Here is a 21,604-nt window from a genome sequence, read left to right as displayed (position 1 = left end):
AAAAAGTGGGCTGGCTTTGCGAAGCCATAATGCACGATTTCGCACAGTTTTAATGCCAAAAATAACTAACCATTTTCAATTGTGTTAAGCCGTGTGATATCATGTGTTATGCCCATAACACAATTTGCAATTTTTTTGCAAATTCTGTTTTGGGCATTTTTAGGCTGGTAAAGGGCCTGAGATGTGAGAGGGAGGGAAGGAGAGAGAGAAAGCTTCTGGGGCTGGCACCTTAGTAAACAACTATTTATACTACTATAGGAGGCCTACCTAGTAACTTGAGGTGAGGATTAGGTAGAGGTTAGGGGCCACGTTTACATGCAGAGTGAGACATACAAACAGAACAGTGCACTCTTGTGAAGATTTAATGACCTTCAAAGTGAGGAAACTCACACAATGATGAGATTTATACAATGCTTTTATTTTAAATACCAACATTCAATCTGAGATATCACATCAGTTTACATTCAGATACTATAGGTATTTCCCTATCCCCAGAGGATTTACAATCTAAGCTTTGTACCTGAGGCAATAGAGAGTAAAGTGACTTGCCCAACATCACAAGGAGCAACAGCAGGACTTGAACCCTGGTCTGCTGGTTTGTAGCCCACTGCTCTAACCACTACATTATTCCTAGCTTGAGGAGTTCTCTACCTGGGTAACATCCTTTAGAAAATGAACTGTAAACATTTCAGCATTGCTTCCTGTTTGCACTTTTCAGTTTGGAAGCTGTAAGCTGAATTTTAAAGGCCCAGTATGTGCAAAACCCAGGAGATACACATACTGTTGTGTTTGTGGCATTGTGTGGACCCTTAGTCACAGTGGAGATGACTCCTCCCATGGAGAGGGGCCCCGTGGGGAACCACAGCGATAGGCTAACTTCAGAGAGCAGACACTTGTAGGTAGAAAGCTTTATTGTACTGCTGTAGATAGATGGTATGAGGCAGGAAGGAAAGGCACTGAAGTTCGCAAGTTGCCAATACATTCAGAAAGTCTCAGATGTAGAAGGCTCACCCAGATGTTCAAGATAGCTAGGAACCCACAGTGCGGGCAAAGCCGAGCCTGGTGGGTGGAGTTGGAGCACCGGATCGTAGAGGTACTCACAGGAGCGTAGTGCGGCATCTTCCTGGAAATGATGATGGTGGGACCGTAGGTCTGTGGTGCAGGATACACAGACTGGTAGGCCCTCGAAGATTGAGTACCCGATAGTCTAGAAGATCCTGAAATAAATAGAGAGAGAGAGAGAGACCCCCGAGGAGCAGTTGTCTAGTTAGTAGAAACCCCGAAGGGTGGTTGGAAGCGAGAGGCCCCCGAGGGTAGCGAGGCATCTAAGCGAGCAGCTTAGAGTGTTCAAAGTAGCTTAAACCGAAGTCCTTGCTAACTCAATGATGGTAGCGTAGTGGATGCTTTAAATACCTGGAGGTATCGACGTCATGCGGTAGAGACGCCCCCAAGGTTCCCGCTATGACGTGTATTTGAGCGTAGGCAACATGCGCTCATGCGCCCTAGGAGGCCACGGGAAGGAGCATGGCGGACTGGGACGCCCATGCTGAGTTGGAGACACTGAGGGTTTTGGCACTCGGCACCAGAGGCAGCCATCTTGCCCAAGGAGGAGGAAAAGGGAAGAGGTAAGGCAGAGTGGTTGCAGCCGTATGCGACCGAGGGACGCAACACGTACATGTTGGGCTGGCAGGTGCCGAGCGAATTTTAAAAAGTGCCTGCTTATGCATAGACTTGCCGCTATGTGCACAAATGAAAAGTCTGAAAAAGGGGCAGGGCATTGGTGTTTGGGAAGGGCATGGGCATTCCTGGATTTCTCCTTGAAATTTGCACATAAATAATTACACACATAGGTATGCTGGGGTCCCCCACTTAGGGTCAATTTTAAAAGGTGCACATGCACGTCCACGTGTGCACGGTTTCCAGCACGTGCACATGGATGTGTCGATTTTATAACATGCAGGCATCAGCATGCGTATGTTATAAAATACATTTTCCACGCGCATGTGTGAGCCAGATTTTCATGTCCGCACATGCATGTGTGCGCGGGTGCCAGGGATTTTACAATAATATGCTCTGTGACGCAAGTAGGGCTTACCCAGTTCCCTTCCAGTCCGCTCCAATTAAGGACTGGGAGGGAACTTCCCTAACCCTATCCTTCCTCTCTCTTCCCCTCTCCTCCCTGATCCCTAAATCTACCTTACCTAACCCCAATTTTTTTGTTTTGCTACTTACTGCTCCTCCGGAACAGAAGTAAACTCTATATGCCGGCCAGCTGCTGGCACGCGCTTCCCCGGGACAGCGTCTAATGGCACTGTTCTGGCCCGCCTCCCGCCCTGCCTCCCAGCCTGCCTCTTTCAGCAGGCCTGGCACTTGTGCATGTATCGGGGTAACCCGCGTGGCTGGGCCTGTTCGAAAATATGCGCACACGCGCAAGGCCCGGCCACATGTGTAACCCCCGATTTTACCGCAAGCAGGGCTTTTAAAATCGAGGCTTGAAGCGGCAGAAGCGACATTTGCGTGCATAGGTGTCTATCCACTTAAAATTGCGCACACATGTGTCTGCGTTCAGACTATTTTATAACCTGTGCATATACGCATGTATGTTACAAAATGATTGCGTCCCTAGGTGCGGGCCCACGAATGCGTGCACATGTGTTCCTGCCCTCCTGTTTAAAAGTTACCGTTCCTGAGTGGCCACTAAATCGAGTCCCTGTTTTTGAAATAAACCCTTCATTTTAGCTTTGCTTGCTGGAGTTTCTCCAGGGTTTGAAGCCACAGGTCTATTAATATGATTAATAATATATCATTGAAGACTTGGCAAATTTCAATCTACTAGGAAATGACTGATTTTATCATGCAGCCTTCTAAAACCTCACCTTTCCCCCTTGGAGTCTAAAGTATAATAGGAAGAGATTAACCTTAAAAAGTCATTTCTTTTAAAGGCTTTGCTCACCTTCCTAACAATACAATGTTCTGGTTTAATAAGAATAAAATGAGACTAAAGATCCCACCCAAAAAGAAACAAGGTCATTGTCTGAGTGCTAATTAACCCTCAGTGTAGCTTGTGAGATCTGCTTGGGTTCCAGCTATTGCTGTACAAATTCTTTGCATGCTCTTAATGGGGCAGTATTGCGAGCTGCATGCTGTAACGTGCATCCCCAATGTTTCAAGCTAATCATTATGGGACATGCTCCCACTGTAAGGCAGGGTGGTGAATGTCTTAAATGGATGGTGGTATCCACTCTGGACTAATGTGGGAAATCAGGGGTGGGCATTTAATCTTTTTATTCTTTAAATCTTGTTTTGAAAGATTTGTTTGTTTGAGGTTTATTTCATTTCATTCTGTTTATTTGTTAAAAAAAAAAAGTCAAAGTAAATGAAACAGCCTCCAAATCTCTCCCACTGCCAGCGCAGTCAAAATGTACAAACCAAAGCTCTTCCTGGGACCTTCCTTGATATCTCCACCCTCTCCAGATCTATCTTAACCAATTGGTGGGGGGGGGGGGGGGGGGGGGGGGTGGCACAAAAAAATCCAATTTGCTTCTGCCTCACTCTCTGCCTAGTTTAAAATGGTGCCGACTGGCCTTGAGGCTGATGCCATTTTGTTGTATAGTCATATGTTATATGGTCGTACAAAAAAGGCACCAGTCTCAAGGCCAGCTGGTGCCATATTAAATTAGGAATTTGGTGACCCAGGAGCAACTGGGGATTGCTGCTGCCTCATATCAACTTCTTGTGACTTCCAGGGATGGTGTAAGATGGGCCTGGTGAGGTTGGAGGTTCAGGGAAGGCCTAAGGAAATGGAGGCTTCAGTTTTGAGATTTCAGCAGCACTAGGATTTTGTGGCACTGGGAGACTGGTTCTAATAGCCAGCTGCATTTTTTAAAATTTAATCAAGCTAAATTTTATTCATTTTTCTTTTGTTTAGTTCTGAAAACAAATTGAAATGAAATGTTGTTAAATTTTCGATTTTAACAAATGTGCATCCCTTTAGGCAATGTGTGAGTTATTTCCTATTGGGATGTGCATATAAAAGTGGTGTCAGTGGGGAAACAGGAATGATCCAGAAACCTGGAACAAATGTTTGTACTAAAAAAAGTTTAAAGTTTATAAACAAGCGACAATAATAAATAATGAATATGAAAATGAAAATAGGTACCTAAAATTTAATTTAATTCAGAATTTCTGTACCACCTTTCATTAGAGATGTGAATCGTGTGATCGATCGTCTTAACGATCGATTTTGTCTGGGGGGGGAGGGACTCGGATCATCGCGGTTTTGTTTTTTTTTAAATCGTGTAAATCGTAAATCGGGGGAGGGCGGGAAATCCGGCACACTAAAACAACCCTAAAACCCACCCCGACCCTTTAAAATAAATCCCCCACCCTCCCGAACCCCCCCAAAATGTCTTAAATTACCTGGGGTCCAGTGGGGGGGGGGGGTGTCCTGGTGTGATCTTCCACTCTCGGGCCATGGGTGCGTTAATAGAAATGGCGCCGGCGCTACCTTTGCCCTGTTATATGACAGGGCAAAGGTAGTGCCGGTGCAATTTGGTTCCTGTCCCCGACGTCACGAGCGCAGGAGATCGCTCCCGGACCCCCACTGGACCCCCAGGGACTTTTGGCCAGCTTGGGGGGGCCTCTTGACCCCCACAAGACTTGCCAAAAGTCCAGCGGGGGTCCGGGAGCGACCTCCTGCACTCGAATCGTATTGCCGTATTGCAAAATGTGGTCGGCACCATTTTGCAATACGACAATATGGCCATACGTATTGCAAAATGGCCATACGTATTGCAAAATGGCGCCGGCCGTATGGCCATATTGCCGTATTGCAAAATGGCGCCGGCCTCCCTTCCCCTATCTAACCCGCACCCCAGCCCTAAATAAATCCCCCTCCCCTACCTTATTTTGTTGAGTTACGCCTGCCTCTGGCAGGCGTAACTTGCGCATGTCACCGGCTGCTTGCCCCGGCACAGGCCGCTGTGCTGGAGCACTCGGCCCTGCCCCCGGACTGCCATCACGCCTCCGGCCCCGCCCCCGGACCGCCGCCATGCCCCCAGACATGCCCCCGAACGCCGCGCCCCCACCGACACATTCCTGACACGCCCCCCAAGCAAAGCCCTGGGACTTACGCGCGTCCCGGGGCTTTGCGCACGCCGTCGGCCTATGCAAAATAGGCGCACCGGCGCACAAGTGCCCTGCACACGTAAATCCGGTAGGATTTACGTGTGCAGGGCTTTTAAAATATACCCCGTGATGTTTATAAAATAGCATATACATGAGCAGAATCTACGCACACACAGATATGCTAATTTTTAACACATGCAACTCTGAAAAAATTCACTCCATGTTTTTAGTAAGCACCAGATGACCATGTAATTAATTTCTTGCATTACCTCCTTGCAAATAGCAGGGAAGTTTTTCATAAAATTAGTACTGCATTTCTGAAGACTCTAGACCTTATTTTTTTCCAATCACAGTGTTTTGAGGGATGGGGGTCCAGCTGTTATTTTTGGCTTGATAAAAGATTTTTTGAGGGGGCAATATTTTATCTTATCTTTCAGTCAGATACAAGAAGCCAAAGTTCTTGAATACGAGAGATAGGATTTTAAATTTGATGCATAGAAGAATTGAAAGCCAGTGTAGGGAGATTAAGAGGGAGTGGCTTGTTTCCATTCTCTGCTGTCCATGCTTGTTCTGGCAGCAGCATTTTGAAATATCCTTAGTTTGTAGGGATGTGCTTTGGTTTTTAACAAAATAGACAACATGAATGACATGGTCTATTTCATTTCATTTAGTTTGTGAAACCAAGGAAATTTGCTGAAATTTCGTTTTTTTAAAATTTTCAATTTAGTTCTCAATGTTTTGATTTATTGAGCAGTACCTCAATTTAATGCCACTATGAGGATAAATTTAAAACCTGTGTAAGTGCGCCCATATATGCAGGTATATGAACATGCATACGCATGTACATGTATTTTATATTGTGGGCCAGATTTTCAAAGGGGTACGCGCATACCCCCTGAAAACCTGCCCAAAGTTCCCCCTGCGAGCGCCGAGCCTATGTTGAGTAGGCTCGGTGGCGCGCGAAAGCCCCAGGACGAGCGTAAGTCCCGGGGCTTTCCTGGGGGGGGCGTGTCAGGGGGCGTGGCCGAGGCCTCCGAAACGGCTCCAGGGCCTGGGAGGTTTAGGTAGGGATGGGGGGGTGGTTAGGTAGGGGAAGGGTGGGGAAGGTGTGGGGGGGTGGAAGGAAAGTTCCCTCTGAGACTGCTCCGATTTCGGAGCGGCCTCGGAGGGAACAGAGGCAGGCTGCATGGCTCGGCGTGCACAGGCTGCCGATTTTGCACAGCCTTGCACGCACCGATCCTGGATTTTAACAGATACACGCAGCTACGCGCATATCTATTAAAATCCTGCGTACTCTTGTTTGCGCCTGGTACGCGAACAAAAGTTCGCTTGTGCGCAAATTTGTAAAATCTACCCCTGTGTGTGTAAATGCATGCCCACTATTTTGAATACACATAAATCTACCCAACAATATTTTCATGTCTAAAAGAAAATATGTGGCATGTATTTTAAACATAGCTGGATAAGTTTAGATTTGTCTGGCTAAGTAGCACTATGGCAACTTATCTGGCTAAGTAACGCTGTTTAAGACTTATCCGTCAAAGTAAGATAGCTGGCTAAGTAACATATCAGGATAAGCAAAAGAAAAGCACTACCTAGCTGGATAAGATAGAAGGATAACTGGCGTTTGAAGACTTATCCGGCTCTCTTACTTATCCGGCTAAGTAAACCTTTTTAAGACTTATCTGGATAAATGGTGGATATCTGCTATGTGGGCATATTTGTGCCCCTAATTTTAATCATTTACATGAGGAAATGTAACTCGAATATTTTCCTTAGCACTTGCTGATTTTTCCTTTTTGTAAATTATCAAATTTTATAACGTGTGCCTGAAGAAAATGACCAGTTTTACTAATTAGTACACCCATTTGCCCAGTCTATCAAGACTGCCCTGGTTCTTCAGCCTGCAATCTACACAGTTTACCCAGAATCCTTAGCCAGTCAGGTTTTGGTTATAAAGAATTCTGTTCTGACTTACACCAGATAAAATAAGCAGGTGTAAATATGTGCACTGTATGCATCATTGCTTTCATAGATTATAAAATAGCACCTTATGAGGTGAATTTTAAAAGCCCGATCCATGCCAAAACCGGGAGATATATGCACAAGTCAGGCCAGCGTGCACCGAGCGGATTTTATAAGCTGTCTGTATACGTGCTCATCTCCCTCTGTATGCACAAATAAAATGTTTAGAAATAGGGGCAGGATGTGGACATAATCTGGGTGGGCCATGGGCATTTCAGGATTCACACATGAAATTTGCATGTACATCTGTATGCGCACTGCTGTATCACTTTTCTTCTGCTATGGATGACCTGCAAAAACAAAAACATTGAGGTACGTCAGCAGGGTTTTAAGGGTCGGGGCTAACAGGGGGAAAGAGAAGCTATTAAAATAGGGGGGGGGGGGGGGGTTGCATATCTTATCCCTTAACTGGGTGAATGGGGAAAACAGCAAATGGCATTGGCACACGTCCTTTGTAAAATGTCTCCACTTCCGCAATAGATAGGATTTGCGTACACATGCGCACATCCATTTAAAATTGAGCGCACATGTAAGTGCGTATGTAATAAAATGGATGCGTCTCTGAGCACAGGCTGACGAACGTACGCACATGTGCGCCTGTGCTCCTATTTCAAAGTTACCATACCTATGCATAAATATTGGCCCCGCCCTAGAATGCTCCCAACCCACCCCTAGCCTGCCCCTTTTTTATACGAGCAAATTTATTTGCACACCATTACTTGCACGTGTATGTTTAAGGTTTATAAAATAACACTTGTGTGAATATTCACTATTTGAAAGTTACCATCCCTGTGTGAGCATGTGCTTATTTTTACACGCGCTGTTTTTCTAACAATCACTTTAGAGTGTGCACTAACTCATAGGAATGGTAACTTTCAAACAGGCATTTGGGCACACATGTACACATGTGCGTCAGCGCGTACCCAGAGAGGCGGCAGTTTTATAACATACGTGCACATATGCGCTTATGTTATAAAATAGCCTAGGCGCACATATGCATGTGCCAGTTTTGGATGTGGGAATGCACAACTGTGCAAAGTCAGGTTTGAGCTGCAGAAGTGAGGGGAATTTTATGGCAAGTGTGCATCCATGCGATGACCAGTTTCACCAGTTCATCCATCAGTTCACCCAGTATAGAGCCAGGTCCTCCAAACCCCCACTGGTTCTTTAGCCTGTACTCCCTCAAGTTACCCCAGAGCCCTCAAACTCTTCACAGATGCCTGTTTTTTGTTTTTTTTTAACTTATACCTCCTCTATAGCAGAAGTAACTTTCATAGCACTGGACCTGGGCACGCCTAGGTGCGTAAGCACTAGGGGTGTGCATTTGTTTTCGCCATATTGGCGATCCGCAACGTATATTGCACTATTCGTAGTATTCGTGGGGAAGCGAAACGTATCGCGATTCCCCACGAATACACAAATCTTCGCCGAATTATACGGCCACCTAAATAAAAATTTAAACAAACCCCCCACCCTCCTGAACCCCCCCAAGACTTACCAAAACTCCCTGGTGGTCTAGCGGGGGATCCGGGAACCATCCCCTGCACTCACACCCTCAGTGCCGGTTTCATCATGGCGCCGATAGCCTTTGTCACAGGGGCTACCGGTCCATTGGTCAGCCCCTGTCACATGGCCATCGGCGTCATCTTGTGCTCCTACCATGTGACAGGGGCTGACCAATGGCACCAGTAGCCGCTGTGACATAGTATGGGCAAAGGCTATCGGCGCCATTTTGAGTACCGGCATCGGACAGCCGGAGGGCAGGAGGTCGCTCCGGGACCCCCGTTGGACCACCAGGGACTTTTGGCCAGCTTGGGGGGGGGCCTCCTGACTCCCACAAGACTTGCCAAAAGTCCAGCGGGGGTCCGGGAGCGATCTCCTGCACGCCGGCCGTCCGATGCCAGTACTCAAAATGGCGCCGATCGCCTTTGCCCTCACTATGTCACAGGTACCGACGGTCGGCCCCTGTGACATAGTGAGGGCAAAGGCGATCGGCGCCAATTCCCTCCCAGTCTGCCCACCCATGCCCCTCTCACATCCTGTCAAGACCCCACCCCCAGCCCGCTGTGGGACTTTGAAAATGCATGTGGCACGTGCATGGCCTGGCCACATGTGTATCTCCCAGTTTTTACACGTTCCAGCCCTTTAAAATTAGACCGATAAGGTACACAAGATTTAATACAATATACATTTTCTTTGTTTTGGTTATAGTTTGTTACACTTTCATAGCGCAAAGCACTGTAATGAAAGATAAACAGAACTATGTATTATCTCTAAGCCAACTTGCACTTAGTAATTATACAATACCAAAACTAATTAATCCATCTGAAAGGTAATTAAACCAGTGCTCTCACCATTATCTGATCCAGGTTACTCCTATAGAAGTCAGGAATCTATCTCAACACCATGGGGTGAAATCCAGTGAAAACCTATATAGTGGATGGCAATTAGAATCCAAAGGTCTCACAGACTTCTCCATGGAATATATCGGCAAAATAGGGTAAAGATTTACTAGCTTGCCAAAGTCTTTCAAGGGATAATTGGCAAAACAGCTGTTTCCATGTTGTGGAGCAGCCTGTACTGAGTATGGAATTCAGTTTTAGCTTGCAGGTTCACAGAAGTAGTGAACTGCACAGTCAGTTCTATGAGTAAAGCTCTTTTAGCAGAGCTCTGGGGAAATCCATGGAAAAAGCCACAGGGAAAAGTCACAGTCTGGGTAAATCAGAGTCCTTTTCTCTGTCTGGGACCTCATTGCATATTCAATTCCATAGGATCAAATATTGATCTTGATTGGATATTGCCACCTTCTATAGACACAGGATTGGTGGAATGTAAATTATGTCATCTGAGTCCAGATGTATATGAATATTCTCATTGCAGGTTAAAGAAGTTCATAGAATCCATCAGTAAAACAATACCAATTTTAGAGCTGGTCTCATGGCTAGATACAAACTTTTTTTCAAGGACATATGTACAGTTCTTGTCCATGATTTCCTTCTCATAATATGAGGTGCTGACAAATATCTGATATGGAAGAACAATCACAACTTCTGTGTGAATAGCAGTCTCATATGAAGTTGTCAAAATCATCACTTGGCTGAAGATTCCATGATTGTGTTGTTTATTTATTTATTTATTTAAAATATTTCTATACCGGCCTTCATGAATGGGATTCATATCAGGCCGGTTTACATGAAACAAGGGAAAAACCAAGTAACTATAAATAAGAAAGGTCGAAACAATCAAAGTTACAATAAAACAGGGGTATTAAAACTTGGGAGCTAGAGTAGCTAGGAATAAGTGAAGTAGGAGTCTATGCACATAGACCTGAACTTTTGGTTCAGTCTATGTGCATAGCAGTAAGCCTCAAGTTCAAAGATGCACATACTTGTTTAGGGTTCCTGGCATTTACCCTACAAAACTTGGACTAGATCACTATAAAACATGACAGGAGTCATTTTCACAAAATAAATGTAATTTAGCCTCCAAAAGCGCTCACAACATTTTTCCCAGATTTTAAGGGACTATCCAGTATCCTTTGTTACTTAATCATATCCATGCATTTACCCATAAATCACCTCAAATAACCCATTGGTGCTGATGCTTATCTTTTGATATTTAAATTTTTACATCTTAAATAACAACTGTAGGCTCTTCTTAGATGACCACATGCTTTAGATAATTTAACTGTTTTGAGGGGGTTTTTACCCCAAACAGTACTGTAGGGGGAATGTGATAAATTATGACTTTTTAAATACATTTTTTCTCAAGACAGAGACATTTTAGTGGATTCTGATCTCCCCTCACCTGAACTATTTCAAATGTTTTAATACTTAATTATGATGGGATTGCCGGGGATAACTTGGAATGTTAAAACTTTCATGGGGGTGTCCCCTGACTTTTCCTACCTGGAATCAGGCCTTTTTATAATATATTTTTATTTTTGTTTTTAACTTTTAAAATTAATTGTGGGGGTGTGGCAAAACCAGAAGTGATGTCACTCTGAATCACTTCTGATTTGGCCTGCTCTCTTCTGCTGCACTGGGGGTTTAGCTAGATGCCTCAGCTGCCTTTCTCACTGTCCTGTGGTGGCACTCATCCCCTCCAGCTCACAGCTGCAGCTGGGTTATCCAGGGGAGGGCCCACAACAGCTGCAGATTGACACTATACTGCTCATTTCAGCTCCTCCCCTCAGGAACACAGCATTAACTTTTCTGCACCACGAGGAACTCTTCTCTGCTTCTGTAGACCTCAGCACTTTGGTGCTAACCTCTCCAGTGCCTTCAAGCCCCACACAAGGCATCCAGGCTCATGCCCCTTCTCCTCATACTGGCAGTCTTAAATCTGGCCCCAGACCCTAGACCAGACCAGCAAAGACTCGGACAAATTGAAAAGAAATTTAAAAAACAGCAGTTTCATAGCCTCTGTCCCAGTCACACAGACTGCACCTAGGTAATATTTTATTTTTAATGTATCCGCTTCCCTTGTCTACAATAGGGAAATACTTACAATACTTGAATGCTATCTGCTTTGAAGTGTCACAAAAGGTATATTATAAATAAAGTTATTAAAATTATTATTGACAGAGACTTCTCAGATTATTGGATATTCCAATGTGGTGGGACAAAGTTTCATATTTCATATGCAATAAACTTGATTTGTGCTCATAAATCATGTTTTCTGCTCATAAAATATGATTTATATACATAAATCCTATTTCACTGTATGCTGTGTCTTTCCTTTATGGATATTTTATGGTTTGTGTGCACTTTTTAACTCCTGATGCATTAGCATATCAGCTTACTGCAGTAGGAGTTAAAAAAAAAACAACCTTGAGTATTAAGAAACTGTGCGCTAAATTTTTGCATTGATCTTGGTGGCAGCAGGCAACACACCTTGTTCCAGCCTTGATTTCTTCTTGCTTGACCCTGTATATGCCTGTGGTTTTCCCCTGGCAAAAAAATCTATCTAAAGCTTCTGCCAGTTTCCACTACACCTTCCTCTTCTTTCCATTCCCTCTGCCATAATGGAATTTTGACAGTCACTAGGATTCCCTACTGCCCAGTGCCCACTGCCCAGTGCCCTCTGCTTATGGAAAAGGGTTTGTCTTTTCAAAAAATCTGTAGTGTTAGTGTGCATGCTTCTCTTTTCACTACTATCACACACATCATCTGTACCTGGTACTAGTGGTACTGGTTTTTTTTTTTGGGGGGGGGGGGGCTTTTTAGACAGATGATGACACAGTTTATGGAAAAATAGCACCCCACATACACAGATTTTATACACTTTTCTGCTCCATCATGTGTCTCAGAGAAGTAACAATTCAAGCCTCAGTCCTTTGCTGTGTTTCCAATTCAGTACATTCACACACATACTGCAGTGCATTTCTGTAGTTTAGAAATATTTTTTGTCAGTACATTGATTGGCATCTACTACAGAGAGCTCACGCTGAGTTTTCCTTTTCCATTTACAGTGTTACAGTTAGGACAAAACAGATAAAAGATTAGACATGCATTAACAAAGTGTGTGTCTGATAAGAGAAACAGCACACAGCTAGACCCCATCTCACTTTCTACTTCTCCTTCTACTAGTCTTTTCTTTAATGCTGGCAGCCAGGACATTTCTTCCGCCCCCCCCCCCCTTTTGAAACCTCCCCACCTCCAAATTCACCCACAACCCACAAGGTAAAAACTTCAACTCCCAAAAAAGCCAGACACACTCAGTTGTGGATAACAAAAGGCAGCAGCTTTATTGAACAAACACACAAAAAAATAACTAATATATACAGTAGTACCCGGGCCGTGAACCTCCCATGTGGTATCACCATGCTGTCCACACTCTGCCGCACTCGAGCAAGACAGCTAAGGTGTAACCGGCTCCCTCGCCGTGTCGAGCAACGGTGGGCTCCACCTCCAAGTACCGCCACACCCCACTGTCCCTTTGCAACCATCCATGATGGGACATAGTCCATCGATTGCCACAGGCAGCAAGTCTGGCATCACATTGTCTCCCCACCATGGTTCGAGTACCCCACTCTGCTTATGTTTACCCCCGAGCTGCGGCGTGTAATACAAACATATCATTGGCCAACCACAGTTTTGGTCTCTCTACCTAACAGAATATACTAATATTGTCTACTGCCTTATCTTTCACTATCCAAGATGGGCAGGAGGGTGGTAATGTAGGTCGCCGCCGCCAATATGGCACCCTTGGACGATGGTCAGGACCTTAACTCAGTCCCGCATGCGTCATCTTCAGGTGCCACCAGCTGTCACTCAGGCATCCCGTGCATGCGTGGCTTGCACAGAAATCTTGTGGGCTCGCACATGTGCAGGACTACATCGAACAGGAGAGATGCTGTGGCAAATCAACGCTCACGTAAGTGTGTGAACATGAGGGGGAGGAGGCAATGGTGGGGTGGAAGGGCAGGCAGAACCATATGCGCAGGTTATCTCCGGACCAGGTGAAGGCTGGGGGAAAGGTGGCCCGGTCCTGCCCTTAATGCTGACAACCTGGACGTCCCTCCCACCTGCACCCTCTCCCCCACCAAAACCTCCCCCTCTCCAAATCCTCCCGAAACCTGCAAGGTTAAAACTTCAACTCCCGAATAAGTCAGGCACACTCAGTTTTGGATAACAAAAGGCTGCAGCTTTATTGAACAAAGTCAATAACTATAGTACCTGAGCCATGACCCTCCCATGAGGTACCACTGCACTGCTTACACTCCACTGTCCGCCGCACTCAAGCAAAACAACTACTGTGTATCCGTCCCTCTCACTGTGTTGAGCAAGGGGGGCCCCACTTCCAGGCACCGCCATGCCTCACTGTCCCTTTGCAAGCGTCCTTGACAGGTCATAGTCCATCGATTGCCCCAGGCAGCAAGTCCGGCATCACATTGCCTCCCCACCACAGCTCGAGTACCCTGCCAGCAGCTTGAAGCAGTCACTGACTTGCCTCATGGCCCCCCCATCACCTAGCTGTGGCCAAGGACACCCTGACACCCAAGCATTCTTCTAATGCTTCCTGCAATGAATTGTTGAATAAGTCCTGCCCAATGTCAGACAGATGTATTAAATCATGCCTCTACAGCCCCCCACACTGACTATCAGCCCACTCATGTTGAATTTGGTGCCCCCCTAAGCCCTACACACATGTGCTCATCTGCCTGTTCAGCTTCTTGCACCTCCTGTTTCACAGATTTGAGTCACCCCATTTTCTACACGATATGATGTCGGACCATACCAGGCAACTGCTTGAATAGGACAGCTAATGCTTTGAAGTCTTTCCTGATAGTCTTGAGCAGCTGCCTGGAGGACATTCTGCCTTGGTCATTCCTGCCCAAGTGAATAATGATAACGTGAAGCAGTGCACATGCCGCTCTATGATGCTTCAGCAAAGGCAACAGTTGTTCCCACAGCATGCCGTGGTTTCTGATCCATTCAATGCAGACCCCACGTGGTGCCAACCCAAGATGCTCCTCGTACAGCCACTCTCTTGCACACCTGGCTGCCAAATGGATGGGGAGGCAATCAAGATGGGCCTTCACCCATTAGGCCCTTCTGTAACATAAATCAGCGACATTGTGAATTACCTTACCTCCACCCCACATACAAGTTGACTGCAGACAACCCACATACAAGTTGACTGCAGACAACTTCCAACATAGGCCAGTACTGGCCAGGATCATTCTGCCCCACCACACTAATCATCCAGAGGAAAGCCTTGATCCACTTAACTATGTTCCCAGGCACTTTATTATCTGGACCACTTGCCTCTTCCCGACCCTTACCCTTTTTTCCATCGCCCTTCTTCCTTCTCCCTTCCAAAATGCTAAAAATGTCTATATAAATGCGATTCTTGATTTTCTTATGCAGCACCCTGGGAACGCTCTCCCTTAATTGTGACAAAGTAGTAAGTGCAGGTTGCCCTCTGCTCACCTTGACTGGATCCGGCGCAGGCCTGCCCATGTCCTCATCGCCTGAAGATGGAACCAGACCCAGTCCTTTGGTCCCGCTTCCTGCTGTGCTTCCTCTTCCTGCTCTGCCCTTCCCGACCTTTACCCACAACTCCAACCTCCATCCCCTGATCCTTGCCCTCGCTCGGCTTCAGCATGTCAATTCCCCCACTGCAGGAGTGTACCTGCCCCGAACTCGGCCTGTGCTTCTGCACAGCCGGAGATGCTAGCTGCCACTGGTCACTTGATGTCTACTACAGCCTGCGCCACAGACTCGGATGGTGCTTCTGCCAGCCCTGAAAGACCTCCAGTAGAATCCTTGGGCTGCCGCACCCCTGATACCACCTGGTCGATGCCTCTCATAGGTGGATCAATCGCCTCGTTCCAGTCAACACTGTCCACTTGTGAGACTGCCACTTGTCCACCAATTTCATTTACCGGAACCGGGGAGGGATATACATAGGCCAAAAAGGGGGATCACACGAGTACACCCTTGGATAGTTTGGGTAACCAGAGCTCCATAGTGCAGTCAAGTTCCTTCGACTGGGAGTACATTGCTTGTTTGTGTACTTGCCCCCGGTGCCCACAACTGGAATTGCTGCAGGCCAGGCCATGCCCGCAGTACCTCCAAATTCCATGCCGAATCCAGCAGGAAATGCTCCACCTGGAATCAGTCCAGCCCACGTCATGACTCCCAGGGTAGACGCAAGGTCCTGTCCAGCCCAAACTGATGTCTGTGGGCTGTGGCCTCCGTGCTGCCCTGAACACATGTCTCCACACGTAGGGGCTGGGCCACCACCGATTCCTCGCTGCATACCGTCCGTGCCCGGATCCCGTCTGCTTGGGGCTCCCTGCTTCCTCAGCTGCATTGGCTCTGTGACCATCAATCCAGCTTTTCCACCTCCGGACCCTGCCGCCACTCATCTCATAACCACACCCTCGCCCTCTGTATTGTCCCTTGGCACGGCATCAGATTTCAAAGCACTTTGTTGGATGCATCCCACCATGCTTGCCACATGTTCACTGCCCAGCCACTCCTGCCACTGAATCCACCCCTTAAATTGATCTATGTCGACTCCTTTTACCGCCACCAAGGTGCCACCATCCGATTGATGAAGTACCGGGGGGAAGGGGCTCCCTGCCGTTCTTCCAGCCGAGGATGCTGGACTGGACGTTCCGATGAATCTGTGTTTGGCTCTCCTGCTGACAGGTGCTGGCTGTGGTGCTGAACTTCCAGGTGGAGGATCAAGGGGAGGGTGAAACAGGGTCTGGGCCACGCCACCGACTATCAACCATGTGCGATGCTGCACAATGCCGATGCAATGTGATGTGGCCACAATGCAGGTCGCTGCTGCTGATATGGCGCCCTCGGACGATGGCAATCAGTCCCGCGCATGTCATCATCGGGCACTGCCGGCCATTGCTCAAGCATCCCGCGCATGCGTGGCCCTCTCAGAAACCTCGTGGGCTCGTGCATGCTCGGGACAACATCAAGCAGGAGTGACGCAGCGGCAAATCAACGCCCATGTAAGTGTACGAACATGAGAGGGGGGGGGGGGGGGGGGAAGCAACAGCGGGAGGAAGGGCAGGCAGAACCCCAGGTGCCTGTTATCTATGGACTTGGCGAAGGCTTGGGGGAGGGTGGCCTGGTCCTGCCCTAATTTTTTGTCTTATCTCAATTTTCCTTCAGCTCTAAGAACTCAAAATCTAAGCACTTTCTCTCTTCCCACTCAGAGACAAATGAGCTCAAAATGGGGCTGCTGCCTGCCTGTTCTGAGTTAACTTTCGGTTTGAAAAAAAAAAAAAGGAGTCTGTCAATCCATGCAGATGCTAGTTAGGAAAGTCTGGTTAAAAAATGCTTGACTTTAATTGGTCCTCATCTTGGCATGTTTCTTCTTTCTTCACATCCTGGTTCCAGTTAGTCTAGGGTCAAGTGGGATATCACTGGTTGCTAAGCACTGTACTAGCTGACTAGAGAAGAAGAAAACCCTGCACTTTTACTTGTCCCAAATACTATAATGGGAAATGAAAGCAAATGCAAATAAAATTTAAATTACATTTAATACTTTTTTAATTTTTGGAACACTGGCCATTCACATTTGTCTTCCATGAACCAAAATTTTTCTGCTTGATTTGGTGTGGATTCCTTTATTGTTTTGCATTTCCTTAATATTTTTATGCTTCATAATGTTCCCTGGCCTGAAGAAACAACTCACTGTAAAACTGTACTGTAAGAATAGTAACATTTGGTTGATCCCTTTCTATGATACGATCTTTTGGAATGTAAGTAATGCTGTATACTTTTTGGATACAGTCAAATATAGTTAATTAATTAATTTATTTTATACATTTGGAACCCACTAATCCACAGATCTTAGTGGGTAACAAGAATTACATCCATAATAAAAACACATCTTTTAAAGATTGAGGTGTTTCTCACCTCAGTCGATCTAGTTATTGAAGCCTTAAAAAACCCCTCAAAACAAAGCAAAACATCTGATCAATAGATATCACAGCCAAAAGATGCCTGCTGTATTCCAAAGATAAACTAGGTTTGATTTATACCTGAAATTCACTTCAGTGGTGTTTGACAAATTTATATTCTTCCCTTAGCCTTGACCTTTACAACAAAACTTGTGACGGAGTCCTTCAGGATTATAAAACTCAGGACCTGTTTACTAAAGATTTTCTCCCATTTTGTGTCTATGGGATAAATGCAGAGTAAATAGAGCATGTCCTGAAGAAAATATTCATATTTCTTGGCAGACCATTGTTGGAAAATACAGTTAAGGAGGAATCAGGGAACAGTAAGATGCCAACCCATTTTTTTCTCCTACATATTTATGAAGTAATTACACATTTAAATACAAAAGAACACTTTTTTTCACAGTATGTTTATTCTTACATATCTACATTTTCCAAAAAATTAAGAAACAGAGCCCTGAAGCATTTTGAAGCAATTTAAAAAGCCCTATTGGTGGTGACTTTATTGCATTGATTTTGAGTTGTCTGCGGTACCTCGTTTCACTTGACTTCCTTTCTACTTTAAGCTGCTGTTCACCTGACAAAGTGATATATGTGTAGGCAGTTTGTCCAACAGCATCCAATAATCGTTACCAATCGCAAACAAGCTTTTTTTTTTAATTTAGCCTGACAAGTAACAGCTGTTTATCACCATCTTAAACGGATCATGGTAGAGCGGTAAGAACAAATGCAGCATTCCACTATGATGATGGGTGAGAAAATGGTGAATATTATACCCTCACAAAACCTCAGGAGACAAGTCAGGCCAGTGGGAACATGAAAATGCATGTGGAGTAGAAAATGAAAGCTGATTTCACAAATATCTTGCTAAGTTCAGACCATTAAAGGAAGCAGCATTCTAACAGGCAGCACAGCTGCGGAGAACTCAGACACTTTTATTATGTGGGCTTGGTAGATAATTTTGAAAGAAAAGCTCCCCGAGTCGTTTTTCTTTCAAAATTAGCTAGCATAAAATATTTAATGTGAATTTTAAAAGGTGGACGTGTCCCAAAATCAGAAGATGGGCGCACATGGAGGACATAAGCATCTCCACCCAATTTTAAAAGCCGCCCATGTGTGCATACAAGTCCCAAAGCATGAATGTCTTGCATCAGAGAAAAAAAGGGGTGGGGTGGGCATTTCAAGGCGGGGCCAAGAGATGAAATGCAAATACCTATGCATCTGGGTGCATGCCCAGGGCCAGTGCCATGGAACTTTACTTTTGTTATGGAGGAGGTGTAAGTGTAAAAAAAAAAAATACAGACGTCTGTGAGGTGTTTGAGGTTACCGATGGGGAGGGCGGTATAGGCTAAAGAACCAAGGGGACTGGGAGGATCTAACTGAACACTAGGCAAACTGGTGGACAAACTGGTGAAACTGAATAGCTGGATGTGCATCTACTATCGAATACACTCAGAGGTGCATTTGTAAGTTCATGTATGGTGCTGGGCGCATATAAGCTTAAAGTTCAGAGCACAGATACACATGACAAGGCTATTTTATACCATGCACGCCTATGTGCACGCGTGTTATAAAATTGTTTTGCATCTTGGCCCGCAACCACACATGTGTTCATGTATGCTTGTGTGCCTGTTTCAAAGTTACTATCCCCGTGTTTAAAGTACCCATGTAATGCTTTGCACCTGCTATTTGTGTGGTATCCAAATTGGGGGGGGGGGGGGGGGCGGGGGATGTGTATAAACTAATACATGTACTTTTGAAAATCTCAAATGCTTGCATTATTTTACTTCCCTGACATAACAGCTGCTCCTGAAAGTTACTTTTCAAGCGAGAAAAGTTCACACACATTGTGGAAGACCATGAGCACTTTTAGCTGGACTCAGTGAGGGCAATAATTTACAGCCAGACCAATTTAACCAAGATAAATTAAAATTTACTTAGTAAATGGCTTAAAAAATTGACTTCTGGGAGGGAATATTCTAACCCCAAAGGCATCTTGAAGGCCCATGAGGACTCTATACCTACAGGCCTGCAAGCACATTTTCAAAGAAAAACTCCTGAAAGAGTGGGTGGTGTGAATACTGCAGGAATTTTTGTACCCATATGATTTGCATCTGTCTTGAATAAGCTGCAAAATTCCTGCTTGAGGTATTCATAGTAAAATTGACAAATCTACTCCTCTAGTTGTACTTTTCATCCATTACAATGATTACAAATCTTTAGTGATGCCAATTTTACAATGAATACCTCAGAATGTTTCTGTAACACTATCCCCTTAAACCTCCCCACCTTCTGAAATCCACCCCTCTGCAGTGGTTTATATAGAGAGAATGTCAGACTGACTCTATACAGAGGCTCTCTCTCTCTGTTTCTCTTGTATTAGTCAGTGAACGAAGCGAAAATAGTGTGATAAATTTATCGCACTTTGTGGAAATTGTGATGCGGGAGCAGGGTAATTAGACTAACCACACTTCTTTTTTTATTGCAGGTGCTATTTTTACTATATTTATAGCATTTTGATAAATCTAGGGATTAGTTTGGTAACCCATGCTATAGGTATACAATGTTAGGTTCCATATTAGGTGGTACCACCCAATAAAGAGATCTAGGCGTCATAGTGGATAACACATTAAAATTGTCGGTTCAGTGTGCTGCAGCAGTCAAAAAAGCAAACAGAGTATTAGGAATTATTAGGAAGGAAATGTTGAATAAAATGGAAAATGTAATATTGCCTCTGTATCGCTCCATGGTGAGACCCTACCTTGAATATTGTGTACAATTCTGGTCGCCACATCTCAAAAAAGATATAATTGCGATGGAGAAGGTACAGAGAAGGGCGGCCAAAATGGTAAGGGGAATGGAACAGCTCCCCCATGAGGAAAGACTAAAGAGGTTAGGACTTTTCAGCTTGGAGAAGAGACGGCTGAGGGGGGATATGATAGAGGTGTTTAAAATCATGAGAGGTCTAGAATGGGTAGATGTGAATCGGTTATCTAGTCTTTCAGATAATAGAAAGACAAGGGGGCACTCCATGAAGTTAGCATGTGGCATATTTAAAACTAATCGGAGAATGTTCTTCTTCACTCAATGCACAATTAAACTCTGGAATTTGTTGCCAGAGGATGTGGTTAGAGCAGTTAGTATAGCTGTGTTTAAAAAAGGATTGGATAAGTTCTTGGAGGAGAAGTCCATTACCTGCTATTAATTAAGTTGACTTAGAAAATAGCCACTGCTATTACTAGCAACAGTAACATGGAATAGACTTAGTTTTTGGGTACTTGCCAGGTTCTTTATGCCTGGATTGGCCACTGTTGGAAACAGGATGCTGGGCTTGATGGACCCTTGGTCTGACCCAGTATGGCATGTTCTTATGTTCTTATATAAGCAAGTGGTGTTTTGACACGGGATCGTAGTTGGCCATTACCTTGAGATAAGATCCCTTCTTTTACTATAGTGATTTTTACAATGGCTCCTTTCAATTTCTCAGGTAATGAGGAAGTCAAAATCTCTGATCAGTGTAGTGCAATATAGTTCAATTTAGCTAATATTCTTTCCTGATTTATGCTATGCTTGTTATGAACAAACATAGAGGCTACTATTTAGCATAGAGTAAGAATGAAAGATATGTAAACAAATGTGTATAAAGTTGTATATTAGTAGAGTTTTTGGCTCCATGGACAAGATAAAGATAATTATAATTGGTAGAAAATAGATATAATGATGTGTGACCTTTTCCCTATCAGCAATAAATTGTGTTGTACTTGTAGTTAATGGCAAATAGAACCTAGGTCAGGCTGACTTGTTGATTAATCAGGACCTAAAACCTATGGTATTTGAATAAAATGCAGAAATGTAACTGTAATTAGTTATTAAGGTAAAATAAATTTTAATGTTTTGCTTTAACGTAATGACCTATTTAGAAACAAACATTCTATAAGATTGATTGTAATTACTAAATTTCGAGACTGCCCACTGAGATCCTGTTCGAAGTGTGGTTTTCTCCCATGTGATATT

This window comes from Rhinatrema bivittatum, chromosome 3, assembly GCF_901001135.1.
Source record: "Rhinatrema bivittatum chromosome 3, aRhiBiv1.1, whole genome shotgun sequence".
Taxonomy (NCBI): Eukaryota; Metazoa; Chordata; class Amphibia; order Gymnophiona; family Rhinatrematidae; genus Rhinatrema; species Rhinatrema bivittatum.
This window is presented reverse-complemented; position numbering follows the sequence as displayed.